The sequence below is a fragment of the Oncorhynchus mykiss genome, unplaced genomic scaffold, assembly GCF_013265735.2.
Source record: "Oncorhynchus mykiss isolate Arlee unplaced genomic scaffold, USDA_OmykA_1.1 un_scaffold_412, whole genome shotgun sequence".
In the NCBI taxonomy this organism is placed as follows: Eukaryota; Metazoa; Chordata; class Actinopteri; order Salmoniformes; family Salmonidae; genus Oncorhynchus; species Oncorhynchus mykiss.
In genome coordinates, this window is record NW_023493859.1 from 47,328 (window position 1) to 74,134 (window position 26,807).

Here is a 26,807-nt window from a genome sequence, read left to right on the forward strand (position 1 = left end):
GCTGATTACCCAAAGTGCTTTGCTCTCGATATTGGTTTTGTCCAGGAAAAAAGGGAACATCTATTGAACAAATACCCCACCTTGCCATTAATTACATGTAATCGAGATTCCACCAGTGTTAGGTAGGGGGCGAACTGCTAGACATACCAATGTAACAAAAAATAATACAGTTTGCCGAGAAGCTGTGCGAGATACTGCAAGCAGTTTGAATAGCAGATTTCTGATATTCTATCGCAGTGGCATTATCATAGCCTATGAGGTCCATCCGAGGAGTGGTTATTGTTGGGTGACAACTTAACCCAAAACTTTACATTGGAACGACATGAAATATAGTCAGAAGTAGTCTTGGGGAGAATAGGTTCAGCAACAGGTGGTATTGGTCCACAATTCCAGTTTTGCCCCCCACACTGCCTCTAATTCTTGCAAGAAGTAAGGTACCCTTAGCCACGTTATACACTTCCACTAGAGGCAGCGGTGGCAAGGTTGAGTTGAAAAGGTTTTGGGTTTGCGACCCATTGCAGCTGAGCCAGTGGTGCAGATTACCCAAAATGCTTTGCTCTCGATATTGTTTTTTTTACTACTGGAAAAAGGTAACATCTATTGAATAAGTACCCCACCTTGCCATGAATGACATGTCATCAAGAATCCACCAAAGTGGTAGGTAGGGGGCGAACTGCTAGACATTGCAATGTTAAAACACAATATTACCGTTAAAGGAGAAGCTGTGCAAAACACTGTAAACAGTTTGAGTAGCTGTAATATATCATTCTTTCGCAGAGGCGATATCATAGCCTATGAAGTCCATCTGAGGCGTGATTATTGCTGGTTGAAAACTTAACCCAATACCCCGCTTGGGATGACTTGAAATATAGTCAGCCTTGGCAATTTTTGATAGTCTCATGTGAGACTGCTATACATGTGAAAGAGAAGATAGTGACAAGACCAAACATGGGCTGCATCCAGCTCATTTATTATATAACCTTTTTGATGCTTCAGCTGACAGTTGAACATTATCTTGCAACTAGGTAGAAACAGAAAAAAGGTGTCAGTAGTATATGCTGTGTCAGAAGTAGGGTTCGGGAGAATGAACTCAGCAACAGCGGGTTTGGGCCCACAGTTTCAGCTTTGCCCCCACACTGCCTCGAATTGTTGCAAGTAGTATGTTACCCAAAGCCACTTGACCCACTTTGTCTTGCCTCCTCTAGAGGCAGCTATGGCAAGATTTACATGAAAAGGTTTTGGGTTCGTCCCCCATTGCAGCTGAGCCAGCGGTGCTGATTACCCAAAGTGCTTTGCTCTCGATATTGGTTTTGTCCAGGAAAAAAGGGAACATCTATTGAACAAGTACCCCACCTTGCCATTAATTACATGTAATCGAGAATCCACCAGTGTTAGGTAGGGGGCGAACTGCTAGACATACCAATGTAACAAAAAATAATACAGTTTGCCGAGAAGCTGTGCGAGATACTGCAAGCAGTTTGAATAGCAGATTTCTGATATTCTATCGCAGTGGCATTATCATAGCCTATGAGGTCCATCCGAGGAGTGGTTATTGTTGGGTGACAACTTAACCCAAAACTTTACATTGGAACGACATGAAATATAGTCAGAAGTAGTCTTGGGGAGAATAGGTTCAGCAACAGGTGGTATTGGTCCACAATTCCAGTTTTGCCCCCCACACTGCCTCTAATTCTTGCAAGAAGTAAGGTACCCTTAGCCACGTTATACACTTCCACTAGAGGCAGCGGTGGCAAGGTTGAGTTGAAAAGGTTTTGGGTTTGCGACCCATTGCAGCTGAGCCAGTGGTGCAGATTACCCAAAATGCTTTGCTCTCGATATTGTTTTTTTTACTACTGGAAAAAGGTAACATCTATTGAATAAGTACCCCACCTTGCCATGAATGACATGTCATCAAGAATCCACCAAAGTGGTAGGTAGGGGGCGAACTGCTAGACATTGCAATGTTAAAACACAATATTACCGTTAAAGGAGAAGCTGTGCAAAACACTGTAAACAGTTTGAGTAGCTGTAATATATCATTCTTTCGCAGAGGCGATATCATATCCTATGAAGTCCATCTGAGGCGTGATTATTGCTGGTTGAAAACTTAACCCAATACCCCGCTTGGGATGACTTGAAATATAGTCAGCCTTGGCAATTTTTGATAGTCTCATGTGAGACTGCTATACATGTGAAAGAGAAGATAGTGACAAGACCAAACATGGGCTGCATCCAGCTCATTTATTATATAACCTTTTTGATGCTTCAGCTGACAGTTGAACATTATCTTGCAACTAGGTAGAAACAGAAAAAAGGTGTCAGTAGTATATGCTGTGTCAGAAGTAGGGTTCGGGAGAATGAACTCAGCAACAGCGGGTTTGGGCCCACAGTTTCAGCTTTGCCCCCACACTGCCTCGAATTGTTGCAAGTAGTATGTTACCCAAAGCCACTTGACCCACTTTGTCTTGCCTCCTCTAGAGGCAGCTATGGCAAGATTTACATGAAAAGGTTTTGGGTTCGTCCCCCATTGCAGCTGAGCCAGCGGTGCTGATTACCCAAAGTGCTTTGCTCTCGATATTGGTTTTGTCCAGGAAAAAAGGGAACATCTATTGAACAAGTACCCCACCTTGCCATTAATTACATGTAATCGAGAATCCACCAGTGTTAGGTAGGGGGCGAACTGCTAGACATACCAATGTAACAAAAAATAATACAGTTTGCAGAGAAGCTGTGCGAGATACTGCAAGCAGTTTGAATAGCAGATTTCTGATATTCTATCGCAGTGGCATTATCATAGCCTATGAGGTCCATCCGAGGAGTGGTTATTGTTGGGTGACAACTTAACCCAAAACTTTACATTGGAACGACATGAAATATAGTCAGAAGTAGTCTTGGGGAGAATAGGTTCAGCAACAGGTGGTATTGGTCCACAATTCCAGTTTTGCCCCCCACACTGCCTCTAATTCTTGCAAGAAGTAAGGTACCCTTAGCCACGTTATACACTTCCACTAGAGGCAGCGGTGGCAAGGTTGAGTTGAAAAGGTTTTGGGTTTGCGACCCATTGCAGCTGAGCCAGTGGTGCAGATTACCCAAAATGCTTTGCTCTCGATATTGTTTTTTTTACTACTGGAAAAAGGTAACATCTATTGAATAAGTACCCCACCTTGCCATGAATGACATGTCATCAAGAATCCACCAAAGTGGTAGGTAGGGGGCGAACTGCTAGACATTGCAATGTTAAAACACAATATTACCGTTAAAGGAGAAGCTGTGCAAAACACTGTAAACAGTTTGAGTAGCTGTAATATATCATTCTTTCGCAGAGGCGATATCATAGCCTATGAAGTCCATCTGAGGCGTGATTATTGCTGGTTGAAAACTTAACCCAATACCCGCTTGGGATGACTTGAAATATAGTCAGCCTTGGCAATTTTTGATAGTCTCATGTGAGACTGCTATACATGTGAAAGAGAAGATAGTGACAAGACCAAACATGGGCTGCATCCAGCTCATTTATTATATAACCTTTTTGATGCTTCAGCTGACAGTTGAACATTATCTTGCAACTAGGTAGAAACAGAAAAAAGGTGTCAGTAGTATATGCTGTGTCAGAAGTAGGGTTCGGGAGAATGAACTCAGCAACAGCGGGTTTGGGCCCACAGTTTCAGCTTTGCCCCCACACTGCCTCGAATTGTTGCAAGTAGTATGTTACCCAAAGCCACTTGACCCACTTTGTCTTGCCTCCTCTAGAGGCAGCTATGGCAAGATTTACATGAAAAGGTTTTGGGTTCGTCCCCCATTGCAGCTGAGCCAGCGGTGCTGATTACCCAAAGTGCTTTGCTCTCGATATTGGTTTTGTCCAGGAAAAAAGGGAACATCTATTGAACAAATACCCCACCTTGCCATTAATTACATGTAATCGAGAATCCACCAGTGTTAGGTAGGGGGCGAACTGCTAGACATACCAATGTAACAAAAAATAATACAGTTTGCCGAGAAGCTGTGCGAGATACTGCAAGCAGTTTGAATAGCAGATTTCTGATATTCTATCGCAGTGGCATTATCATAGCCTATGAGGTCCATCCGAGGAGTGGTTATTGTTGGGTGACAACTTAACCCAAAACTTTACATTGGAACGACATGAAATATAGTCAGAAGTAGTCTTGGGGAGAATAGGTTCAGCAACAGGTGGTATTGGTCCACAATTCCAGTTTTGCCCCCCACACTGCCTCTAATTCTTGCAAGAAGTAAGGTACCCTTAGCCACGTTATACACTTCCACTAGAGGCAGCGGTGGCAAGGTTGAGTTGAAAAGGTTTTGGGTTTGCGACCCATTGCAGCTGAGCCAGTGGTGCAGATTACCCAAAATGCTTTGCTCTCGATATTGTTTTTTTTACTACTGGAAAAAGGTAACATCTATTGAATAAGTACCCCACCTTGCCATGAATGACATGTCATCAAGAATCCACCAAAGTGGTAGGTAGGGGGCGAACTGCTAGACATTGCAATGTTAAAACACAATATTACCGTTAAAGGAGAAGCTGTGCAAAACACTGTAAACAGTTTGAGTAGCTGTAATATATCATTCTTTCGCAGAGGCGATATCATAGCCTATGAAGTCCATCTGAGGCGTGATTATTGCTGGTTGAAAACTTAACCCAATACCCCGCTTGGGATGACTTGAAATATAGTCAGCCTTGGCAATTTTTGATAGTCTCATGTGAGACTGCTATACATGTGAAAGAGAAGATAGTGACAAGACCAAACATGGGCTGCATCCAGCTCATTTATTATATAACCTTTTTGATGCTTCAGCTGACAGTTGAACATTATCTTGCAACTAGGTAGAAACAGAAAAAAGGTGTCAGTAGTATATGCTGTGTCAGAAGTAGGGTTCGGGAGAATGAACTCAGCAACAGCGGGTTTGGGCCCACAGTTTCAGCTTTGCCCCCACACTGCCTCGAATTGTTGCAAGTAGTATGTTACCCAAAGCCACTTGACCCACTTTGTCTTGCCTCCTCTAGAGGCAGCTATGGCAAGATTTACATGAAAAGGTTTTGGGTTCGTCCCCCATTGCAGCTGAGCCAGCGGTGCTGATTACCCAAAGTGCTTTGCTCTCGATATTGGTTTTGTCCAGGAAAAAAGGGAACATCTATTGAACAAGTACCCCACCTTGCCATTAATTACATGTAATCGAGAATCCACCAGTGTTAGGTAGGGGGCGAACTGCTAGACATACCAATGTAACAAAAAATAATACAGTTTGCCGAGAAGCTGTGCGAGATACTGCAAGCAGTTTGAATAGCAGATTTCTGATATTCTATCGCAGTGGCATTATCATAGCCTATGAGGTCCATCCGAGGAGTGGTTATTGTTGGGTGACAACTTAACCCAAAACTTTACATTGGAACGACATGAAATATAGTCAGAAGTAGTCTTGGGGAGAATAGGTTCAGCAACAGGTGGTATTGGTCCACAATTCCAGTTTTGCCCCCCACACTGCCTCTAATTCTTGCAAGAAGTAAGGTACCCTTAGCCACGTTATACACTTCCACTAGAGGCAGCGGTGGCAAGGTTGAGTTGAAAAGGTTTTGGGTTTGCGACCCATTGCAGCTGAGCCAGTGGTGCAGATTACCCAAAATGCTTTGCTCTCGATATTGTTTTTTTTACTACTGGAAAAAGGTAACATCTATTGAATAAGTACCCCACCTTGCCATGAATGACATGTCATCAAGAATCCACCAAAGTGGTAGGTAGGGGGCGAACTGCTAGACATTGCAATGTTAAAACACAATATTACCGTTAAAGGAGAAGCTGTGCAAAACACTGTAAACAGTTTGAGTAGCTGTAATATATCATTCTTTCGCAGAGGCGATATCATAGCCTATGAAGTCCATCTGAGGCGTGATTATTGCTGGTTGAAAACTTAACCCAATACCCCGCTTGGGATGACTTGAAATATAGTCAGCCTTGGCAATTTTTGATAGTCTCATGTGAGACTGCTATACATGTGAAAGAGAAGATAGTGACAAGACCAAACATGGGCTGCATCCAGCTCATTTATTATATAACCTTTTTGATGCTTCAGCTGACAGTTGAACATTATCTTGCAACTAGGTAGAAACAGAAAAAAGGTGTCAGTAGTATATGCTGTGTCAGAAGTAGGGTTCGGGAGAATGAACTCAGCAACAGCGGGTTTGGGCCCACAGTTTCAGCTTTGCCCCCACACTGCCTCGAATTGTTGCAAGTAGTATGTTACCCAAAGCCACTTGACCCACTTTGTCTTGCCTCCTCTAGAGGCAGCTATGGCAAGATTTACATGAAAACGTTTTGGGTTCGTCCCCCATTGCAGCTGAGCCAGCGGTGCTGATTACCCAAAGTGCTTTGCTCTCGATATTGGTTTTGTCCAGGAAAAAAGGGAACATCTATTGAACAAGTACCCCACCTTGCCATTAATTACATGTAATCGAGAATCCACCAGTGTTAGGTAGGGGGCGAACTGCTAGACATACCAATGTAACAAAAAATAATACAGTTTGCCGAGAAGCTGTGCGAGATACTGCAAGCAGTTTGAATAGCAGATTTCTGATATTCTATCGCAGTGGCATTATCATAGCCTATGAGGTCCATCCGAGGAGTGGTTATTGTTGGGTGACAACTTAACCCAAAACTTTACATTGGAACGACATGAAATATAGTCAGAAGTAGTCTTGGGGAGAATAGGTTCAGCAACAGGTGGTATTGGTCCACAATTCCAGTTTTGCCCCCCACACTGCCTCTAATTCTTGCAAGAAGTAAGGTACCCTTAGCCACGTTATACACTTCCACTAGAGGCAGCGGTGGCAAGGTTGAGTTGAAAAGGTTTTGGGTTTGCGACCCATTGCAGCTGAGCCAGTGGTGCAGATTACCCAAAATGCTTTGCTCTCGATATTGTTTTTTTTACTACTGGAAAAAGGTAACATCTATTGAATAAGTACCCCACCTTGCCATGAATGACATGTCATCAAGAATCCACCAAAGTGGTAGGTAGGGGGCGAACTGCTAGACATTGCAATGTTAAAACACAATATTACCGTTAAAGGAGAAGCTGTGCAAAACACTGTAAACAGTTTGAGTAGCTGTAATATATCATTCTTTCGCAGAGGCGATATCATAGCCTATGAAGTCCATCTGAGGCGTGATTATTGCTGGTTGAAAACTTAACCCAATACCCCGCTTGGGATGACTTGAAATATAGTCAGCCTTGGCAATTTTTGATAGTCTCATGTGAGACTGCTATACATGTGAAAGAGAAGATAGTGACAAGACCAAACATGGGCTGCATCCAGCTCATTTATTATATAACCTTTTTGATGCTTCAGCTGACAGTTGAACATTATCTTGCAACTAGGTAGAAACAGAAAAAAGGTGTCAGTAGTATATGCTGTGTCAGAAGTAGGGTTCGGGAGAATGAACTCAGCAACAGCGGGTTTGGGCCCACAGTTTCAGCTTTGCCCCCACACTGCCTCGAATTGTTGCAAGTAGTATGTTACCCAAAGCCACTTGACCCACTTTGTCTTGCCTCCTCTAGAGGCAGCTATGGCAAGATTTACATGAAAAGGTTTTGGGTTCGTCCCCCATTGCAGCTGAGCCAGCGGTGCTGATTACCCAAAGTGCTTTGCTCTCGATATTGGTTTTGTCCAGGAAAAAAGGGAACATCTATTGAACAAGTACCCCACCTTGCCATTAATTACATGTAATCGAGAATCCACCAGTGTTAGGTAGGGGGCGAACTGCTAGACATACCAATGTAACAAAAAATAATACAGTTTGCCGAGAAGCTGTGCGAGATACTGCAAGCAGTTTGAATAGCAGATTTCTGATATTCTATCGCAGTGGCATTATCATAGCCTATGAGGTCCATCCGAGGAGTGGTTATTGTTGGGTGACAACTTAACCCAAAACTTTACATTGGAACGACATGAAATATAGTCAGAAGTAGTCTTGGGGAGAATAGGTTCAGCAACAGGTGGTATTGGTCCACAATTCCAGTTTTGCCCCCCACACTGCCTCTAATTCTTGCAAGAAGTAAGGTACCCTTAGCCACGTTATACACTTCCACTAGAGGCAGCGGTGGCAAGGTTGAGTTGAAAAGGTTTTGGGTTTGCGACCCATTGCAGCTGAGCCAGTGGTGCAGATTACCCAAAATGCTTTGCTCTCGATATTGTTTTTTTTACTACTGGAAAAAGGTAACATCTATTGAATAAGTACCCCACCTTGCCATGAATGACATGTCATCAAGAATCCACCAAAGTGGTAGGTAGGGGGCGAACTGCTAGACATTGCAATGTTAAAACACAATATTACCGTTAAAGGAGAAGCTGTGCAAAACACTGTAAACAGTTTGAGTAGCTGTAATATATCATTCTTTCGCAGAGGCGATATCATAGCCTATGAAGTCCATCTGAGGCGTGATTATTGCTGGTTGAAAACTTAACCCAATACCCCGCTTGGGATGACTTGAAATATAGTCAGCCTTGGCAATTTTTGATAGTCTCATGTGAGACTGCTATACATGTGAAAGAGAAGATAGTGACAAGACCAAACATGGGCTGCATCCAGCTCATTTATTATATAACCTTTTTGATGCTTCAGCTGACAGTTGAACATTATCTTGCAACTAGGTAGAAACAGAAAAAAGGTGTCAGTAGTATATGCTGTGTCAGAAGTAGGGTTCGGGAGAATGAACTCAGCAACAGCGGGTTTGGGCCCACAGTTTCAGCTTTGCCCCCACACTGCCTCGAATTGTTGCAAGTAGTATGTTACCCAAAGCCACTTGACCCACTTTGTCTTGCCTCCTCTAGAGGCAGCTATGGCAAGATTTACATGAAAACGTTTTGGGTTCGTCCCCCATTGCAGCTGAGCCAGCGGTGCTGATTACCCAAAGTGCTTTGCTCTCGATATTGGTTTTGTCCAGGAAAAAAGGGAACATCTATTGAACAAGTACCCCACCTTGCCATTAATTACATGTAATCGAGAATCCACCAGTGTTAGGTAGGGGGCGAACTGCTAGACATACCAATGTAACAAAAAATAATACAGTTTGCCGAGAAGCTGTGCGAGATACTGCAAGCAGTTTGAATAGCAGATTTCTGATATTCTATCGCAGTGGCATTATCATAGCCTATGAGGTCCATCCGAGGAGTGGTTATTGTTGGGTGACAACTTAACCCAAAACTTTACATTGGAACGACATGAAATATAGTCAGAAGTAGTCTTGGGGAGAATAGGTTCAGCAACAGGTGGTATTGGTCCACAATTCCAGTTTTGCCCCCCACACTGCCTCTAATTCTTGCAAGAAGTAAGGTACCCTTAGCCACGTTATACACTTCCACTAGAGGCAGCGGTGGCAAGGTTGAGTTGAAAAGGTTTTGGGTTTGCGACCCATTGCAGCTGAGCCAGTGGTGCAGATTACCCAAAATGCTTTGCTCTCGATATTGTTTTTTTTACTACTGGAAAAAGGTAACATCTATTGAATAAGTACCCCACCTTGCCATGAATGACATGTCATCAAGAATCCACCAAAGTGGTAGGTAGGGGGCGAACTGCTAGACATTGCAATGTTAAAACACAATATTACCGTTAAAGGAGAAGCTGTGCAAAACACTGTAAACAGTTTGAGTAGCTGTAATATATCATTCTTTCGCAGAGGCGATATCATAGCCTATGAAGTCCATCTGAGGCGTGATTATTGCTGGTTGAAAACTTAACCCAATACCCCGCTTGGGATGACTTGAAATATAGTCAGCCTTGGCAATTTTTGATAGTCTCATGTGAGACTGCTATACATGTGAAAGAGAAGATAGTGACAAGACCAAACATGGGCTGCATCCAGCTCATTTATTATATAACCTTTTTGATGCTTCAGCTGACAGTTGAACATTATCTTGCAACTAGGTAGAAACAGAAAAAAGGTGTCAGTAGTATATGCTGTGTCAGAAGTAGGGTTCGGGAGAATGAACTCAGCAACAGCGGGTTTGGGCCCACAGTTTCAGCTTTGCCCCCACACTGCCTCGAATTGTTGCAAGTAGTATGTTACCCAAAGCCACTTGACCCACTTTGTCTTGCCTCCTCTAGAGGCAGCTATGGCAAGATTTACATGAAAACGTTTTGGGTTCGTCCCCCATTGCAGCTGAGCCAGCGGTGCTGATTACCCAAAGTGCTTTGCTCTCGATATTGGTTTTGTCCAGGAAAAAAGGGAACATCTATTGAACAAGTACCCCACCTTGCCATTAATTACATGTAATCGAGAATCCACCAGTGTTAGGTAGGGGGCGAACTGCTAGACATACCAATGTAACAAAAAATAATACAGTTTGCCGAGAAGCTGTGCGAGATACTGCAAGCAGTTTGAATAGCAGATTTCTGATATTCTATCGCAGTGGCATTATCATAGCCTATGAGGTCCATCCGAGGAGTGGTTATTGTTGGGTGACAACTTAACCCAAAACTTTACATTGGAACGACATGAAATATAGTCAGAAGTAGTCTTGGGGAGAATAGGTTCAGCAACAGGTGGTATTGGTCCACAATTCCAGTTTTGCCCCCCACACTGCCTCTAATTCTTGCAAGAAGTAAGGTACCCTTAGCCACGTTATACACTTCCACTAGAGGCAGCGGTGGCAAGGTTGAGTTGAAAAGGTTTTGGGTTTGCGACCCATTGCAGCTGAGCCAGTGGTGCAGATTACCCAAAATGCTTTGCTCTCGATATTGTTTTTTTTACTACTGGAAAAAGGTAACATCTATTGAATAAGTACCCCACCTTGCCATGAATGACATGTCATCAAGAATCCACCAAAGTGGTAGGTAGGGGGCGAACTGCTAGACATTGCAATGTTAAAACACAATATTACCGTTAAAGGAGAAGCTGTGCAAAACACTGTAAACAGTTTGAGTAGCTGTAATATATCATTCTTTCGCAGAGGCGATATCATAGCCTATGAAGTCCATCTGAGGCGTGATTATTGCTGGTTGAAAACTTAACCCAATACCCCGCTTGGGATGACTTGAAATATAGTCAGCCTTGGCAATTTTTGATAGTCTCATGTGAGACTGCTATACATGTGAAAGAGAAGATAGTGACAAGACCAAACATGGGCTGCATCCAGCTCATTTATTATATAACCTTTTTGATGCTTCAGCTGACAGTTGAACATTATCTTGCAACTAGGTAGAAACAGAAAAAAGGTGTCAGTAGTATATGCTGTGTCAGAAGTAGGGTTCGGGAGAATGAACTCAGCAACAGCGGGTTTGGGCCCACAGTTTCAGCTTTGCCCCCACACTGCCTCGAATTGTTGCAAGTAGTATGTTACCCAAAGCCACTTGACCCACTTTGTCTTGCCTCCTCTAGAGGCAGCTATGGCAAGATTTACATGAAAAGGTTTTGGGTTCGTCCCCCATTGCAGCTGAGCCAGCGGTGCTGATTACCCAAAGTGCTTTGCTCTCGATATTGGTTTTGTCCAGGAAAAAAGGGAACATCTATTGAACAAGTACCCCACCTTGCCATTAATTACATGTAATCGAGAATCCACCAGTGTTAGGTAGGGGGCGAACTGCTAGACATACCAATGTAACAAAAAATAATACAGTTTGCCGAGAAGCTGTGCGAGATACTGCAAGCAGTTTGAATAGCAGATTTCTGATATTCTATCGCAGTGGCATTATCATAGCCTATGAGGTCCATCCGAGGAGTGGTTATTGTTGGGTGACAACTTAACCCAAAACTTTACATTGGAACGACATGAAATATAGTCAGAAGTAGTCTTGGGGAGAATAGGTTCAGCAACAGGTGGTATTGGTCCACAATTCCAGTTTTGCCCCCCACACTGCCTCTAATTCTTGCAAGAAGTAAGGTACCCTTAGCCACGTTATACACTTCCACTAGAGGCAGCGGTGGCAAGGTTGAGTTGAAAAGGTTTTGGGTTTGCGACCCATTGCAGCTGAGCCAGTGGTGCAGATTACCCAAAATGCTTTGCTCTCGATATTGTTTTTTTTACTACTGGAAAAAGGTAACATCTATTGAATAAGTACCCCACCTTGCCATGAATGACATATCATCAAGAATCCACCAAAGTGGTAGGTAGGGGGCGAACTGCTAGACATTGCAATGTTAAAACACAATATTACCGTTAAAGGAGAAGCTGTGCAAAACACTGTAAACAGTTTGAGTAGCTGTAATATATCATTCTTTCGCAGAGGCGATATCATAGCCTATGAAGTCCATCTGAGGCGTGATTATTGCTGGTTGAAAACTTAACCCAATACCCCGCTTGGGATGACTTGAAATATAGTCAGCCTTGGCAATTTTTGATAGTCTCATGTGAGACTGCTATACATGTGAAAGAGAAGATAGTGACAAGACCAAACATGGGCTGCATCCAGCTCATTTACTATATAACCTTTTTGATGCTTCAGCTGACAGTTGAACATTATCTTGCAACTAGGTAGAAACAGAAAAAAGGTGTCAGTAGTATATGCTGTGTCAGAAGTAGGGTTCGGGAGAATGAACTCAGCAACAGCGGGTTTGGGCCCACAGTTTCAGCTTTGCCCCCACACTGCCTCGAATTGTTGCAAGTAGTATGTTACCCAAAGCCACTTGACCCACTTTGTCTTGCCTCCTCTAGAGGCAGCTATGGCAAGATTTACATGAAAAGGTTTTGGGTTCGTCCCCCATTGCAGCTGAGCCAGCGGTGCTGATTACCCAAAGTGCTTTGCTCTCGATATTGGTTTTGTCCAGGAAAAAAGGGAACATCTATTGAACAAGTACCCCACCTTGCCATTAATTACATGTAATCGAGAATCCACCAGTGTTAGGTAGGGGGCGAACTGCTAGACATACCAATGTAACAAAAAATAATACAGTTTGCCGAGAAGCTGTGCGAGATACTGCAAGCAGTTTGAATAGCAGATTTCTGATATTCTATCGCAGTGGCATTATCATAGCCTATGAGGTCCATCCGAGGAGTGGTTATTGTTGGGTGACAACTTAACCCAAAACTTTACATTGGAACGACATGAAATATAGTCAGAAGTAGTCTTGGGGAGAATAGGTTCAGCAACAGGTGGTATTGGTCCACAATTCCAGTTTTGCCCCCCACACTGCCTCTAATTCTTGCAAGAAGTAAGGTACCCTTAGCCACGTTATACACTTCCACTAGAGGCAGCGGTGGCAAGGTTGAGTTGAAAAGGTTTTGGGTTTGCGACCCATTGCAGCTGAGCCAGTGGTGCAGATTACCCAAAATGCTTTGCTCTCGATATTGTTTTTTTTACTACTGGAAAAAGGTAACATCTATTGAATAAGTACCCCACCTTGCCATGAATGACATGTCATCAAGAATCCACCAAAGTGGTAGGTAGGGGGCGAACTGCTAGACATTGCAATGTTAAAACACAATATTACCGTTAAAGGAGAAGCTGTGCAAAACACTGTAAACAGTTTGAGTAGCTGTAATATATCATTCTTTCGCAGAGGCGATATCATAGCCTATGAAGTCCATCTGAGGCGTGATTATTGCTGGTTGAAAACTTAACCCAATACCCCGCTTGGGATGACTTGAAATATAGTCAGCCTTGGCAATTTTTGATAGTCTCATGTGAGACTGCTATACATGTGAAAGAGAAGATAGTGACAAGACCAAACATGGGCTGCATCCAGCTCATTTATTATATAACCTTTTTGATGCTTCAGCTGACAGTTGAACATTATCTTGCAACTAGGTAGAAACAGAAAAAAGGTGTCAGTAGTATATGCTGTGTCAGAAGTAGGGTTCGGGAGAATGAACTCAGCAACAGCGGGTTTGGGCCCACAGTTTCAGCTTTGCCCCCACACTGCCTCGAATTGTTGCAAGTAGTATGTTACCCAAAGCCACTTGACCCACTTTGTCTTGCCTCCTCTAGAGGCAGCTATGGCAAGATTTACATGAAAAGGTTTTGGGTTCGTCCCCCATTGCAGCTGAGCCAGCGGTGCTGATTACCCAAAGTGCTTTGCTCTCGATATTGGTTTTGTCCAGGAAAAAAGGGAACATCTATTGAACAAGTACCCCACCTTGCCATTAATTACATGTAATCGAGAATCCACCAGTGTTAGGTAGGGGGCGAACTGCTAGACATACCAATGTAACAAAAAATAATACAGTTTGCCGAGAAGCTGTGCGAGATACTGCAAGCAGTTTGAATAGCAGATTTCTGATATTCTATCGCAGTGGCATTATCATAGCCTATGAGGTCCATCCGAGGAGTGGTTATTGTTGGGTGACAACTTAACCCAAAACTTTACATTGGAACGACATGAAATATAGTCAGAAGTAGTCTTGGGGAGAATAGGTTCAGCAACAGGTGGTATTGGTCCACAATTCCAGTTTTGCCCCCCACACTGCCTCTAATTCTTGCAAGAAGTAAGGTACCCTTAGCCACGTTATACACTTCCACTAGAGGCAGCGGTGGCAAGGTTGAGTTGAAAAGGTTTTGGGTTTGCGACCCATTGCAGCTGAGCCAGTGGTGCAGATTACCCAAAATGCTTTGCTCTCGATATTGTTTTTTTTACTACTGGAAAAAGATAACATCTATTGAATAAGTACCCCACCTTGCCATGAATGACATGTCATCAAGAATCCACCAAAGTGGTAGGTAGGGGGCGAACTGCTAGACATTGCAATGTTAAAACACAATATTACCGTTAAAGGAGAAGCTGTGCAAAACACTGTAAACAGTTTGAGTAGCTGTAATATATCATTCTTTCGCAGAGGCGATATCATAGCCTATGAAGTCCATCTGAGGTGTGATTATTGCTGGTTGAAAACTTAACCCAATACCCCGCTTGGGATGACTTGAAATATAGTCAGCCTTGGCAATTTTTGATAGTCTCATGTGAGACTGCTATACATGTGAAAGAGAAGATAGTGACAACACCAAACATGGGCTGCATCCAGCTCATTTATTATATAACCTTTTTGATGCTTCAGCTGACAGTTGAACATTATCTTGCAACTAGGTAGAAACAGAAAAAAGGTGTCAGTAGTATATGCTGTGTCAGAAGTAGGGTTCGGGAGAATGAACTCAGCAACAGCGGGTTTGGGCCCACAGTTTCAGCTTTGCCCCCACACTGCCTCGAATTGTTGCAAGTAGTATGTTACCCAAAGCCACTTGACCCACTTTGTCTTGCCTCCTCTAGAGGCAGCTATGGCAAGATTTACATGAAAAGGTTTTGGGTTCGTCCCCCATTGCAGCTGAGCCAGCGGTGCTGATTACCCAAAGTGCTTTGCTCTCGATATTGGTTTTGTCCAGGAAAAAAGGGAACATCTATTGAACAAGTACCCCACCTTGCCATTAATTACATGTAATCGAGAATCCACCAGTGTTAGGTAGGGGGCGAACTGCTAGACATACCAATGTAACAAAAAATAATACAGTTTGCCGAGAAGCTGTGCGAGATACTGCAAGCAGTTTGAATAGCAGATTTCTGATATTCTATCGCAGTGGCATTATCATAGCCTATGAGGTCCATCCGAGGAGTGGTTATTGTTGGGTGACAACTTAACCCAAAACTTTACATTGGAACGACATGAAATATAGTCAGAAGTAGTCTTGGGGAGAATAGGTTCAGCAACAGGTGGTATTGGTCCACAATTCCAGTTTTGCCCCCCACACTGCCTCTAATTCTTGCAAGAAGTAAGGTACCCTTAGCCACGTTATACACTTCCACTAGAGGCAGCGGTGGCAAGGTTGAGTTGAAAAGGTTTTGGGTTTGCGACCCATTGCAGCTGAGCCAGTGGTGCAGATTACCCAAAATGCTTTGCTCTCGATATTGTTTTTTTTACTACTGGAAAAAGGTAACATCTATTGAATAAGTACCCCACCTTGCCATGAATGACATGTCATCAAGAATCCACCAAAGTGGTAGGTAGGGGGCGAACTGCTAGACATTGCAATGTTAAAACACAATATTACCGTTAAAGGAGAAGCTGTGCAAAACACTGTAAACAGTTTGAGTAGCTGTAATATATCATTCTTTCGCAGAGGCGATATCATAGCCTATGAAGTCCATCTGAGGCGTGATTATTGCTGGTTGAAAACTTAACCCAATACCCCGCTTGGGATGACTTGAAATATAGTCAGCCTTGGCAATTTTTGATAGTCTCATGTGAGACTGCTATACATGTGAAAGAGAAGATAGTGACAAGACCAAACATGGGCTGCATCCAGCTCATTTATTATATAACCTTTTTGATGCTTCAGCTGACAGTTGAACATTATCTTGCAACTAGGTAGAAACAGAAAAAAGGTGTCAGTAGTATATGCTGTGTCAGAAGTAGGGTTCGGGAGAATGAACTCAGCAACAGCGGGTTTGGGCCCACAGTTTCAGCTTTGCCCCCACACTGCCTCGAATTGTTGCAAGTAGTATGTTACCCAAAGCCACTTGACCCACTTTGTCTTGCCTCCTCTAGAGGCAGCTATGGCAAGATTTACATGAAAACGTTTTGGGTTCGTCCCCCATTGCAGCTGAGCCAGCGGTGCTGATTACCCAAAGTGCTTTGCTCTCGATATTGGTTTTGTCCAGGAAAAAAGGGAACATCTATTGAACAAGTACCCCACCTTGCCATTAATTACATGTAATCGAGAATCCACCAGTGTTAGGTAGGGGGCGAACTGCTAGACATACCAATGTAACAAAAAATAATACAGTTTGCCGAGAAGCTGTGCGAGATACTGCAAGCAGTTTGAATAGCAGATTTCTGATATTCTATCGCAGTGGCATTATCATAGCCTATGAGGTCCATCCGAGGAGTGGTTATTGTTGGGTGACAACTTAACCCAAAACTTTACATTGGAACGACATGAAATATAGTCAGAAGTAGTCTTGGGGAGAATAGGTTCAGCAACAGGTGGTATTGGTCCACAATTCCAGTTTTGCCCCCCACACTGCCTCTAATTCTTGCAAGAAGTAAGGTACCCTTAGCCACGTTATACACTTCCACTAGAGGCAGCGGTGGCAAGGTTGAGTTGAAAAGGTTTTGGGTTTGCGACCCATTGCAGCTGAGCCAGTGGTGCAGATTACCCAAAATGCTTTGCTCTCGATATTGTTTTTTTTACTACTGGAAAAAGGTAACATCTATTGAATAAGTACCCCACCTTGCCATGAATGACATGTCATCAAGAATCCACCAAAGTGGTAGGTAGGGGGCGAACTGCTAGACATTGCAATGTTAAAACACAATGTTACCGTTAAAGGAGAAGCTGTGCAAAACACTGTAAACAGTTTGAGTAGCTGTAATATATCATTCTTTCGCAGAGGCGATATCATAGCCTATGAAGTCCATCTGAGGCGTGATTATTGCTGGTTGAAAACTTAACCCAATACCCCGCTTGGGATGACTTGAAATATAGTCAGCCTTGGCAATTTTTGATAGTCTCATGTGAGACTGCTATACATGTGAAAGAGAAGATAGTGACAAGACCAAACATGGGCTGCATCCCGCTCATTTATTATATAACCTTTTTGATGCTTCAGCTGACAGTTGAACATTATCTTGCAACTAGGTAGAAACAGAAAAAAGGTGTCAGTAGTATATGCTGTGTCAGAAGTAGGGTTCGGGAGAATGAACTCAGCAACAGCGGGTTTGGGCCCACAGTTTCAGCTTTGCCCCCACACTGCCTCGAATTGTTGCAAGTAGTATGTTACCCAAAGCCACTTGACCCACTTTGTCTTGCCTCCTCTAGAGGCAGCTATGGCAAGATTTACATGAAAAGGTTTTGGGTTCGTCCCCCATTGCAGCTGAGCCAGCGGTGCTGATTACCCAAAGTGCTTTGCTCTCGATATTGGTTTTGTCCAGGAAAAAAGGGAACATCTATTGAACAAGTACCCCACCTTGCCATTAATTACATGTAATCGAGAATCCACCAGTGTTAGGTAGGGGGCGAACTGCTAGACATACCAATGTAACAAAAAATAATACAGTTTGCCGAGAAGCTGTGCGAGATACTGCAAGCAGTTTGAATAGCAGATTTCTGATATTCTATCGCAGTGGCATTATCATAGCCTATGAGGTCCATCCGAGGAGTGGTTATTGTTGGGTGACAACTTAACCCAAAACTTTACATTGGAACGACATGAAATATAGTCAGAAGTAGTCTTGGGGAGAATAGGTTCAGCAACAGGTGGTATTGGTCCACAATTCCAGTTTTGCCCCCCACACTGCCTCTAATTCTTGCAAGAAGTAAGGTACCCTTAGCCACGTTATACACTTCCACTAGAGGCAGCGGTGGCAAGGTTGAGTTGAAAAGGTTTTGGGTTTGCGACCCATTGCAGCTGAGCCAGTGGTGCAGATTACCCAAAATGCTTTGCTCTCGATATTGTTTTTTTTACTACTGGAAAAAGGTAACATCTATTGAATAAGTACCCCACCTTGCCATGAATGACATGTCATCAAGAATCCACCAAAGTGGTAGGTAGGGGGCGAACTGCTAGACATTGCAATGTTAAAACACAATATTACCGTTAAAGGAGAAGCTGTGCAAAACACTGTAAACAGTTTGAGTAGCTGTAATATATCATTCTTTCGCAGAGGCGATATCATAGCCTATGAAGTCCATCTGAGGCGTGATTATTGCTGGTTGAAAACTTAACCCAATACCCGCTTGGGATGACTTGAAATATAGTCAGCCTTGGCAATTTTTGATAGTCTCATGTGAGACTGCTATACATGTGAAAGAGAAGATAGTGACAACACCAAACATGGGCTGCATCCAGCTCATTTATTATATAACATTTTTGATGCTTCAGCTGACAGTTGAACATTATCTTGCAACTAGGTAGAAACAGAAAAAAGGTGTCAGTAGTATATGCTGTGTCAGAAGTAGGGTTCGGGAGAATGAACTCAGCAACAGCGGGTTTGGGCCCACAGTTTCAGCTTTGCCCCCACACTGCCTCGAATTGTTGCAAGTAGTATGTTACCCAAAGCCACTTGACCCACTTTGTCTTGCCTCCTCTAGAGGCAGCTATGGCAAGATTTACATGAAAAGGTTTTGGGTTCGTCCCCCATTGCAGCTGAGCCAGCGGTGCTGATTACCCAAAGTGCTTTGCTCTCGATATTGGTTTTGTCCAGGAAAAAAGGGAACATCTATTGAACAAGTACCCCACCTTGCCATTAATTACATGTAATCGAGAATCCACCAGTGTTAGGTAGGGGGCGAACTGCTAGACATACCAATGTAACAAAAAATAATACAGTTTGCCGAGAAGCTGTGCGAGATACTGCAAGCAGTTTGAATAGCAGATTTCTGATATTCTATCGCAGTGGCATTATCATAGCCTATGAGGTCCATCCGAGGAGTGGTTATTGTTGGGTGACAACTTAACCCAAAACTTTACATTGGAACGACATGAAATATAGTCAGAAGTAGTCTTGGGGAGAATAGGTTCAGCAACAGGTGGTATTGGTCCACAATTCCAGTTTTGCCCCCCACACTGCCTCTAATTCTTGCAAGAAGTAAGGTACCCTTAGCCACGTTATACACTTCCACTAGAGGCAGCGGTGGCAAGGTTGAGTTGAAAAGGTTTTGGGTTTGCGACCCATTGCAGCTGAGCCAGTGGTGCAGATTACCCAAAATGCTTTGCTCTCGATATTGTTTTTTTTACTACTGGAAAAAGGTAACATCTATTGAATAAGTACCCCACCTTGCCATGAATGACATGTCATCAAGAATCCACCAAAGTGGTAGGTAGGGGGCGAACTGCTAGACATTGCAATGTTAAAACACAATATTACCGTTAAAGGAGAAGCTGTGCAAAACACTGTAAACAGTTTGAGTAGCTGTAATATATCATTCTTTCGCAGAGGCGATATCATAGCCTATGAAGTCCATCTGAGGCGTGATTATTGCTGGTTGAAAACTTAACCCAATACCCCGCTTGGGATGACTTGAAATATAGTCAGCCTTGGCAATTTTTGATAGTCTCATGTGAGACTGCTATACATGTGAAAGAGAAGATAGTGACAAGACCAAACATGGGCTGCATCCAGCTCATTTATTATATAACCTTTTTGATGCTTCAGCTGACAGTTGAACATTATCTTGCAACTAGGTAGAAACAGAAAAAAGGTGTCAGTAGTATATGCTGTGTCAGAAGTAGGGTTCGGGAGAATGAACTCAGCAACAGCGGGTTTGGGCCCACAGTTTCAGCTTTGCCCCCACACTGCCTCGAATTGTTGCAAGTAGTATGTTACCCAAAGCCACTTGACCCACTTTGTCTTGCCTCCTCTAGAGGCAGCTATGGCAAGATTTACATGAAAACGTTTTGGGTTCGTCCCCCATTGCAGCTGAGCCAGCGGTGCTGATTACCCAAAGTGCTTTGCTCTCGATATTGGTTTTGTCCAGGAAAAAAGGGAACATCTATTGAACAAGTACCCCACCTTGCCATTAATTACATGTAATCGAGAATCCACCAGTGTTAGGTAGGGGGCGAACTGCTAGACATACCAATGTAACAAAAAATAATACAGTTTGCCGAGAAGCTGTGCGAGATACTGCAAGCAGTTTGAATAGCAGATTTCTGATATTCTATCGCAGTGGCATTATCATAGCCTATGAGGTCCATCCGAGGAGTGGTTATTGTTGGGTGACAACTTAACCCAAAACTTTACATTGGAACGACATGAAATATAGTCAGAAGTAGTCTTGGGGAGAATAGGTTCAGCAACAGGTGGTATTGGTCCACAATTCCAGTTTTGCCCCCCACACTGCCTCTAATTCTTGCAAGAAGTAAGGTACCCTTAGCCACGTTATACACTTCCACTAGAGGCAGCGGTGGCAAGGTTGAGTTGAAAAGGTTTTGGGTTTGCGACCCATTGCAGCTGAGCCAGTGGTGCAGATTACCCAAAATGCTTTGCTCTCGATATTGTTTTTTTTACTACTGGAAAAAGGTAACATCTATTGAATAAGTACCCCACCTTGCCATGAATGACATGTCATCAAGAATCCACCAAAGTGGTAGGTAGGGGGCGAACTGCTAGACATTGCAATGTTAAAACACAATATTACCGTTAAAGGAGAAGCTGTGCAAAACACTGTAAACAGTTTGAGTAGCTGTAATATATCATTCTTTCGCAGAGGCGATATCATAGCCTATGAAGTCCATCTGAGGCGTGATTATTGCTGGTTGAAAACTTAACCCAATACCCCGCTTGGGATGACTTGAAATATAGTCAGCCTTGGCAATTTTTGATAGTCTCATGTGAGACTGCTATACATGTGAAAGAGAAGATAGTGACAAGACCAAACATGGGCTGCATCCAGCTCATTTATTATATAACCTTTTTGATGCTTCAGCTGACAGTTGAACATTATCTTGCAACTAGGTAGAAACAGAAAAAAGGTGTCAGTAGTATATGCTGTGTCAGAAGTAGGGTTCGGGAGAATGAACTCAGCAACAGCGGGTTTGGGCCCACAGTTTCAGCTTTGCCCCCACACTGCCTCGAATTGTTGCAAGTAGTATGTTACCCAAAGCCACTTGACCCACTTTGTCTTGCCTCCTCTAGAGGCAGCTATGGCAAGATTTACATGAAAAGGTTTTGGGTTCGTCCCCCATTGCAGCTGAGCCAGCGGTGCTGATTACCCAAAGTGCTTTGCTCTCGATATTGGTTTTGTCCAGGAAAAAAGGGAACATCTATTGAACAAGTACCCCACCTTGCCATTAATTACATGTAATCGAGAATCCACCAGTGTTAGGTAGGGGGCGAACTGCTAGACATACCAATGTAACAAAAAATAATACAGTTTGCCGAGAAGCTGTGCGAGATACTGCAAGCAGTTTGAATAGCAGATTTCTGATATTCTATCGCAGTGGCATTATCATAGCCTATGAGGTCCATCCGAGGAGTGGTTATTGTTGGGTGACAACTTAACCCAAAACTTTACATTGGAACGACATGAAATATAGTCAGAAGTAGTCTTGGGGAGAATAGGTTCAGCAACAGGTGGTATTGGTCCACAATTCCAGTTTTGCCCCCCACACTGCCTCTAATTCTTGCAAGAAGTAAGGTACCCTTAGCCACGTTATACACTTCCACTAGAGGCAGCGGTGGCAAGGTTGAGTTGAAAAGGTTTTGGGTTTGCGACCCATTGCAGCTGAGCCAGTGGTGCAGATTACCCAAAATGCTTTGCTCTCGATATTGTTTTTTTTACTACTGGAAAAAGGTAACATCTATTGAATAAGTACCCCACCTTGCCATGAATGACATGTCATCAAGAATCCACCAAAGTGGTAGGTAGGGGGCGAACTGCTAGACATTGCAATGTTAAAACACAATATTACCGTTAAAGGAGAAGCTGTGCAAAACACTGTAAACAGTTTGAGTAGCTGTAATATATCATTCTTTCGCAGAGGCGATATCATAGCCTATGAAGTCCATCTGAGGCGTGATTATTGCTGGTTGAAAACTTAACCCAATACCCCGCTTGGGATGACTTGAAATATAGTCAGCCTTGGCAATTTTTGATAGTCTCATGTGAGACTGCTATACATGTGAAAGAGAAGATAGTGACAAGACCAAACATGGGCTGCATCCAGCTCATTTATTATATAACCTTTTTGATGCTTCAGCTGACAGTTGAACATTATCTTGCAACTAGGTAGAAACAGAAAAAAGGTGTCAGTAGTATATGCTGTGTCAGAAGTAGGGTTCGGGAGAATGAACTCAGCAACAGCGGGTTTGGGCCCACAGTTTCAGCTTTGCCCCCACACTGCCTCGAATTGTTGCAAGTAGTATGTTACCCAAAGCCACTTGACCCACTTTGTCTTGCCTCCTCTAGAGGCAGCTATGGCAAGATTTACATGAAAAGGTTTTGGGTTCGTCCCCCATTGCAGCTGAGCCAGCGGTGCTGATTACCCAAAGTGCTTTGCTCTCGATATTGGTTTTGTCCAGGAAAAAAGGGAACATCTATTGAACAAGTACCCCACCTTGCCATTAATTACATGTAATCGAGAATCCACCAGTGTTAGGTAGGGGGCGAACTGCTAGACATACCAATGTAACAAAAAATAATACAGTTTGCCGAGAAGCTGTGCGAGATACTGCAAGCAGTTTGAATAGCAGATTTCTGATATTCTATCGCAGTGGCATTATCATAGCCTATGAGGTCCATCCGAGGAGTGGTTATTGTTGGGTGACAACTTAACCCAAAACTTTACATTGGAACGACATGAAATATAGTCAGAAGTAGTCTTGGGGAGAATAGGTTCAGCAACAGGTGGTATTGGTCCACAATTCCAGTTTTGCCCCCCACACTGCCTCTAATTCTTGCAAGAAGTAAGGTACCCTTAGCCACGTTATACACTTCCACTAGAGGCAGCGGTGGCAAGGTTGAGTTGAAAAGGTTTTGGGTTTGCGACCCATTGCAGCTGAGCCAGTGGTGCAGATTACCCAAAATGCTTTGCTCTCGATATTGTTTTTTTTACTACTGGAAAAAGGTAACATCTATTGAATAAGTACCCCACCTTGCCATGAATGACATGTCATCAAGAATCCACCAAAGTGGTAGGTAGGGGGCGAACTGCTAGACATTGCAATGTTAAAAAACAATATTACCGTTAAAGGAGAAGCTGTGCAAAACACTGTAAACAGTTTGAGTAGCTGTAATATATCATTCTTTCGCAGAGGCGATATCATAGCCTATGAAGTCCATCTGAGGCGTGATTATTGCTGGTTGAAAACTTAACCCAATACCCCGCTTGGGATGACTTGAAATATAGTCAGCCTTGGCAATTTTTGATAGTCTCATGTGAGACTGCTATACATGTGAAAGAGAAGATAGTGACAAGACCAAACATGGGCTGCATCCAGCTCATTTATTATATAACCTTTTTGATGCTTCAGCTGACAGTTGAACATTATCTTGCAACTAGGTAGAAACAGAAAAAAGGTGTCAGTAGTATATGCTGTGTCAGAAGTAGGGTTCGGGAGAATGAACTCAGCAACAGCGGGTTTGGGCCCACAGTTTCAGCTTTGCCCCCACACTGCCTCGAATTGTTGCAAGTAGTATGTTACCCAAAGCCACTTGACCCACTTTGTCTTGCCTCCTCTAGAGGCAGCTATGGCAAGATTTACATGAAAAGGTTTTGGGTTCGTCCCCCATTGCAGCTGAGCCAGCGGTGCTGATTACCCAAAGTGCTTTGCTCTCGATATTGGTTTTGTCCAGGAAAAAAGGGAACATCTATTGAACAAGTACCCCACCTTGCCATTAATTACATGTAATCGAGAATCCACCAGTGTTAGGTAGGGGGCGAACTGCTAGACATACCAATGTAACAAAAAATAATACAGTTTGCCGAGAAGCTGTGCGAGATACTGCAAGCAGTTTGAATAGCAGATTTCTGATATTCTATCGCAGTGGCATTATCATAGCCTATGAGGTCCATCCGAGGAGTGGTTATTGTTGGGTGACAACTTAACCCAAAACTTTACATTGGAACGACATGAAATATAGTCAGAAGTAGTCTTGGGGAGAATAGGTTCAGCAACAGGTGGTATTGGTCCACAATTCCAGTTTTGCCCCCCACACTGCCTCTAATTCTTGCAAGAAGTAAGGTACCCTTAGCCACGTTATACACTTCCACTAGAGGCAGCGGTGGCAAGGTTGAGTTGAAAAGGTTTTGGGTTTGCGACCCATTGCAGCTGAGCCAGTGGTGCAGATTACCCAAAATGCTTTGCTCTCGATATTGTTTTTTTTACTACTGGAAAAAGGTAACATCTATTGAATAAGTACCCCACCTTGCCATGAATGACATGTCATCAAGAATCCACCAAAGTGGTAGGTAGGGGGCGAACTGCTAGACATTGCAATGTTAAAACACAATATTACCGTTAAAGGAGAAGCTGTGCAAAACACTGTAAACAGTTTGAGTAGCTGTAATATATCATTCTTTCGCAGAGGCGATATCATAGCCTATGAAGTCCATCTGAGGCGTGATTATTGCTGGTTGAAAACTTAACCCAATACCCCGCTTGGGATGACTTGAAATATAGTCAGCCTTGGCAATTTTTGATAGTCTCATGTGAGACTGCTATACATGTGAAAGAGAAGATAGTGACAAGACCAAACATGGGCTGCATCCAGCTCATTTATTATATAACCTTTTTGATGCTTCAGCTGACAGTTGAACATTATCTTGCAACTAGGTAGAAACAGAAAAAAGGTGTCAGTAGTATATGCTGTGTCAGAAGTAGGGTTTGGGAGAATGAACTCAGCAACAGCGGGTTTGGGCCCACAGTTTCAGCTTTGCCCCCACACTGCCTCGAATTGTTGCAAGTAGTATGTTACCCAAAGCCACTTGACCCACTTTGTCTTGCCTCCTCTAGAGGCAGCTATGGCAAGATTTACATGAAAAGGTTTTGGGTTCGTCCCCCATTGCAGCTGAGCCAGCGGTGCTGATTACCCAAAGTGCTTTGCTCTCGATATTGGTTTTGTCCAGGAAAAAAGGGAACATCTATTGAACAAGTACCCCACCTTGCCATTAATTACATGTAATCGAGAATCCACCAGTGTTAGGTAGGGGGCGAACTGCTAGACATACCAATGTAACAAAAAATAATACAGTTTGCCGAGAAGCTGTGCGAGATACTGCAAGCAGTTTGAATAGCAGATTTCTGATATTCTATCGCAGTGGCATTATCATAGCCTATGAGGTCCATCCGAGGAGTGGTTATTGTTGGGTGACAACTTAACCCAAAACTTTACATTGGAACGACATGAAATATAGTCAGAAGTAGTCTTGGGGAGAATAGGTTCAGCAACAGGTGGTATTGGTCCACAATTCCAGTTTTGCCCCCCACACTGCCTCTAATTCTTGCAAGAAGTAAGGTACCCTTAGCCACGTTATACACTTCCACTAGAGGCAGCGGTGGCAAGGTTGAGTTGAAAAGGTTTTGGGTTTGCGACCCATTGCAGCTGAGCCAGTGGTGCAGATTACCCAAAATGCTTTGCTCTCGATATTGTTTTTTTTACTACTGGAAAAAGGTAACATCTATTGAATAAGTACCCCACCTTGCCATGAATGACATGTCATCAAGAATCCACCAAAGTGGTAGGTAGGGGGCGAACTGCTAGACATTGCAATGTTAAAACACAATATTACCGTTAAAGGAGAAGCTGTGCAAAACACTGTAAACAGTTTGAGTAGCTGTAATATATCATTCTTTCGCAGAGGCGATATCATAGCCTATGAAGTCCATCTGAGGCGTGATTATTGCTGGTTGAAAACTTAACCCAATACCCCGCTTGGGATGACTTGAAATATAGTCAGCCTTGGCAATTTTTGATAGTCTCATGTGAGACTGCTATACATGTGAAAGAGAAGATAGTGACAAGACCAAACATGGGCTGCATCCAGCTCATTTATTATATAACCTTTTTGATGCTTCAGCTGACAGTTGAACATTATCTTGCAACTAGGTAGAAACAGAAAAAAGGTGTCAGTAGTATATGCTGTGTCAGAAGTAGGGTTCGGGAGAATGAACTCAGCAACAGCGGGTTTGGGCCCACAGTTTCAGCTTTGCCCCCACACTGCCTCGAATTGTTGCAAGTAGTATGTTACCCAAAGCCACTTGACCCACTTTGTCTTGCCTCCTCTAGAGGCAGCTATGGCAAGATTTACATGAAAAGGTTTTGGGTTCGTCCCCCATTGCAGCTGAGCCAGCGGTGCTGATTACCCAAAGTGCTTTGCTCTCGATATTGGTTTTGTCCAGGAAAAAAGGGAACATCTATTGAACAAGTACC

The 26,807-nt window shown here is 43.2% G+C and overlaps 21 non-coding genes across 21 annotated transcripts; all 21 read left to right on the plus strand.

The window, feature by feature from the left end:
• Positions 1-765: 765 nt before the first annotated feature.
• Positions 766-907, plus strand: LOC118955910. Its single transcript, XR_005045689.1, has one exon. It is a non-coding gene; the product is annotated as a U4 spliceosomal RNA (small nuclear RNA).
• Positions 908-2,038: 1,131 nt separating this feature from the next.
• LOC118955881 lies at positions 2,039-2,180 on the plus strand. Its single transcript, XR_005045662.1, has one exon. It is a non-coding gene; the product is annotated as a U4 spliceosomal RNA (small nuclear RNA).
• Positions 2,181-3,311: 1,131 nt separating this feature from the next.
• LOC118955857 lies at positions 3,312-3,452 on the plus strand. Its single transcript, XR_005045638.1, has one exon. It is a non-coding gene; the product is annotated as a U4 spliceosomal RNA (small nuclear RNA).
• Positions 3,453-4,583: 1,131 nt separating this feature from the next.
• On the plus strand, positions 4,584-4,725 carry LOC118955911. Its single transcript, XR_005045690.1, has one exon. It is a non-coding gene; the product is annotated as a U4 spliceosomal RNA (small nuclear RNA).
• A 1,131-nt stretch (positions 4,726-5,856) lies between these two features.
• Positions 5,857-5,998, plus strand: LOC118955912. Its single transcript, XR_005045691.1, has one exon. It is a non-coding gene; the product is annotated as a U4 spliceosomal RNA (small nuclear RNA).
• Positions 5,999-7,129: 1,131 nt separating this feature from the next.
• On the plus strand, positions 7,130-7,271 carry LOC118955913. The gene has a single exon (XR_005045692.1). It is a non-coding gene; the product is annotated as a U4 spliceosomal RNA (small nuclear RNA).
• A 1,131-nt stretch (positions 7,272-8,402) lies between these two features.
• Positions 8,403-8,544, plus strand: LOC118955914. Its single transcript, XR_005045693.1, has one exon. It is a non-coding gene; the product is annotated as a U4 spliceosomal RNA (small nuclear RNA).
• Positions 8,545-9,675: 1,131 nt separating this feature from the next.
• Positions 9,676-9,817, plus strand: LOC118955915. The gene has a single exon (XR_005045694.1). It is a non-coding gene; the product is annotated as a U4 spliceosomal RNA (small nuclear RNA).
• A 1,131-nt stretch (positions 9,818-10,948) lies between these two features.
• Positions 10,949-11,090, plus strand: LOC118955916. The gene has a single exon (XR_005045695.1). It is a non-coding gene; the product is annotated as a U4 spliceosomal RNA (small nuclear RNA).
• Positions 11,091-12,221: 1,131 nt separating this feature from the next.
• LOC118955917 lies at positions 12,222-12,363 on the plus strand. The gene has a single exon (XR_005045696.1). It is a non-coding gene; the product is annotated as a U4 spliceosomal RNA (small nuclear RNA).
• A 1,131-nt stretch (positions 12,364-13,494) lies between these two features.
• Positions 13,495-13,636, plus strand: LOC118955919. The gene has a single exon (XR_005045698.1). It is a non-coding gene; the product is annotated as a U4 spliceosomal RNA (small nuclear RNA).
• A 1,131-nt stretch (positions 13,637-14,767) lies between these two features.
• Positions 14,768-14,909, plus strand: LOC118955875. The gene has a single exon (XR_005045656.1). It is a non-coding gene; the product is annotated as a U4 spliceosomal RNA (small nuclear RNA).
• Positions 14,910-16,040: 1,131 nt separating this feature from the next.
• On the plus strand, positions 16,041-16,182 carry LOC118955920. Its single transcript, XR_005045699.1, has one exon. It is a non-coding gene; the product is annotated as a U4 spliceosomal RNA (small nuclear RNA).
• Positions 16,183-17,313: 1,131 nt separating this feature from the next.
• On the plus strand, positions 17,314-17,455 carry LOC118955921. The gene has a single exon (XR_005045700.1). It is a non-coding gene; the product is annotated as a U4 spliceosomal RNA (small nuclear RNA).
• Positions 17,456-18,586: 1,131 nt separating this feature from the next.
• Positions 18,587-18,727, plus strand: LOC118955896. The gene has a single exon (XR_005045675.1). It is a non-coding gene; the product is annotated as a U4 spliceosomal RNA (small nuclear RNA).
• A 1,131-nt stretch (positions 18,728-19,858) lies between these two features.
• LOC118955922 lies at positions 19,859-20,000 on the plus strand. Its single transcript, XR_005045701.1, has one exon. It is a non-coding gene; the product is annotated as a U4 spliceosomal RNA (small nuclear RNA).
• A 1,131-nt stretch (positions 20,001-21,131) lies between these two features.
• Positions 21,132-21,273, plus strand: LOC118955923. The gene has a single exon (XR_005045702.1). It is a non-coding gene; the product is annotated as a U4 spliceosomal RNA (small nuclear RNA).
• Positions 21,274-22,404: 1,131 nt separating this feature from the next.
• On the plus strand, positions 22,405-22,546 carry LOC118955924. The gene has a single exon (XR_005045703.1). It is a non-coding gene; the product is annotated as a U4 spliceosomal RNA (small nuclear RNA).
• Positions 22,547-23,677: 1,131 nt separating this feature from the next.
• LOC118955925 lies at positions 23,678-23,819 on the plus strand. Its single transcript, XR_005045704.1, has one exon. It is a non-coding gene; the product is annotated as a U4 spliceosomal RNA (small nuclear RNA).
• Positions 23,820-24,950: 1,131 nt separating this feature from the next.
• On the plus strand, positions 24,951-25,092 carry LOC118955926. Its single transcript, XR_005045705.1, has one exon. It is a non-coding gene; the product is annotated as a U4 spliceosomal RNA (small nuclear RNA).
• Positions 25,093-26,223: 1,131 nt separating this feature from the next.
• LOC118955927 lies at positions 26,224-26,365 on the plus strand. Its single transcript, XR_005045706.1, has one exon. It is a non-coding gene; the product is annotated as a U4 spliceosomal RNA (small nuclear RNA).
• Positions 26,366-26,807: the final 442 nt, after the last annotated feature.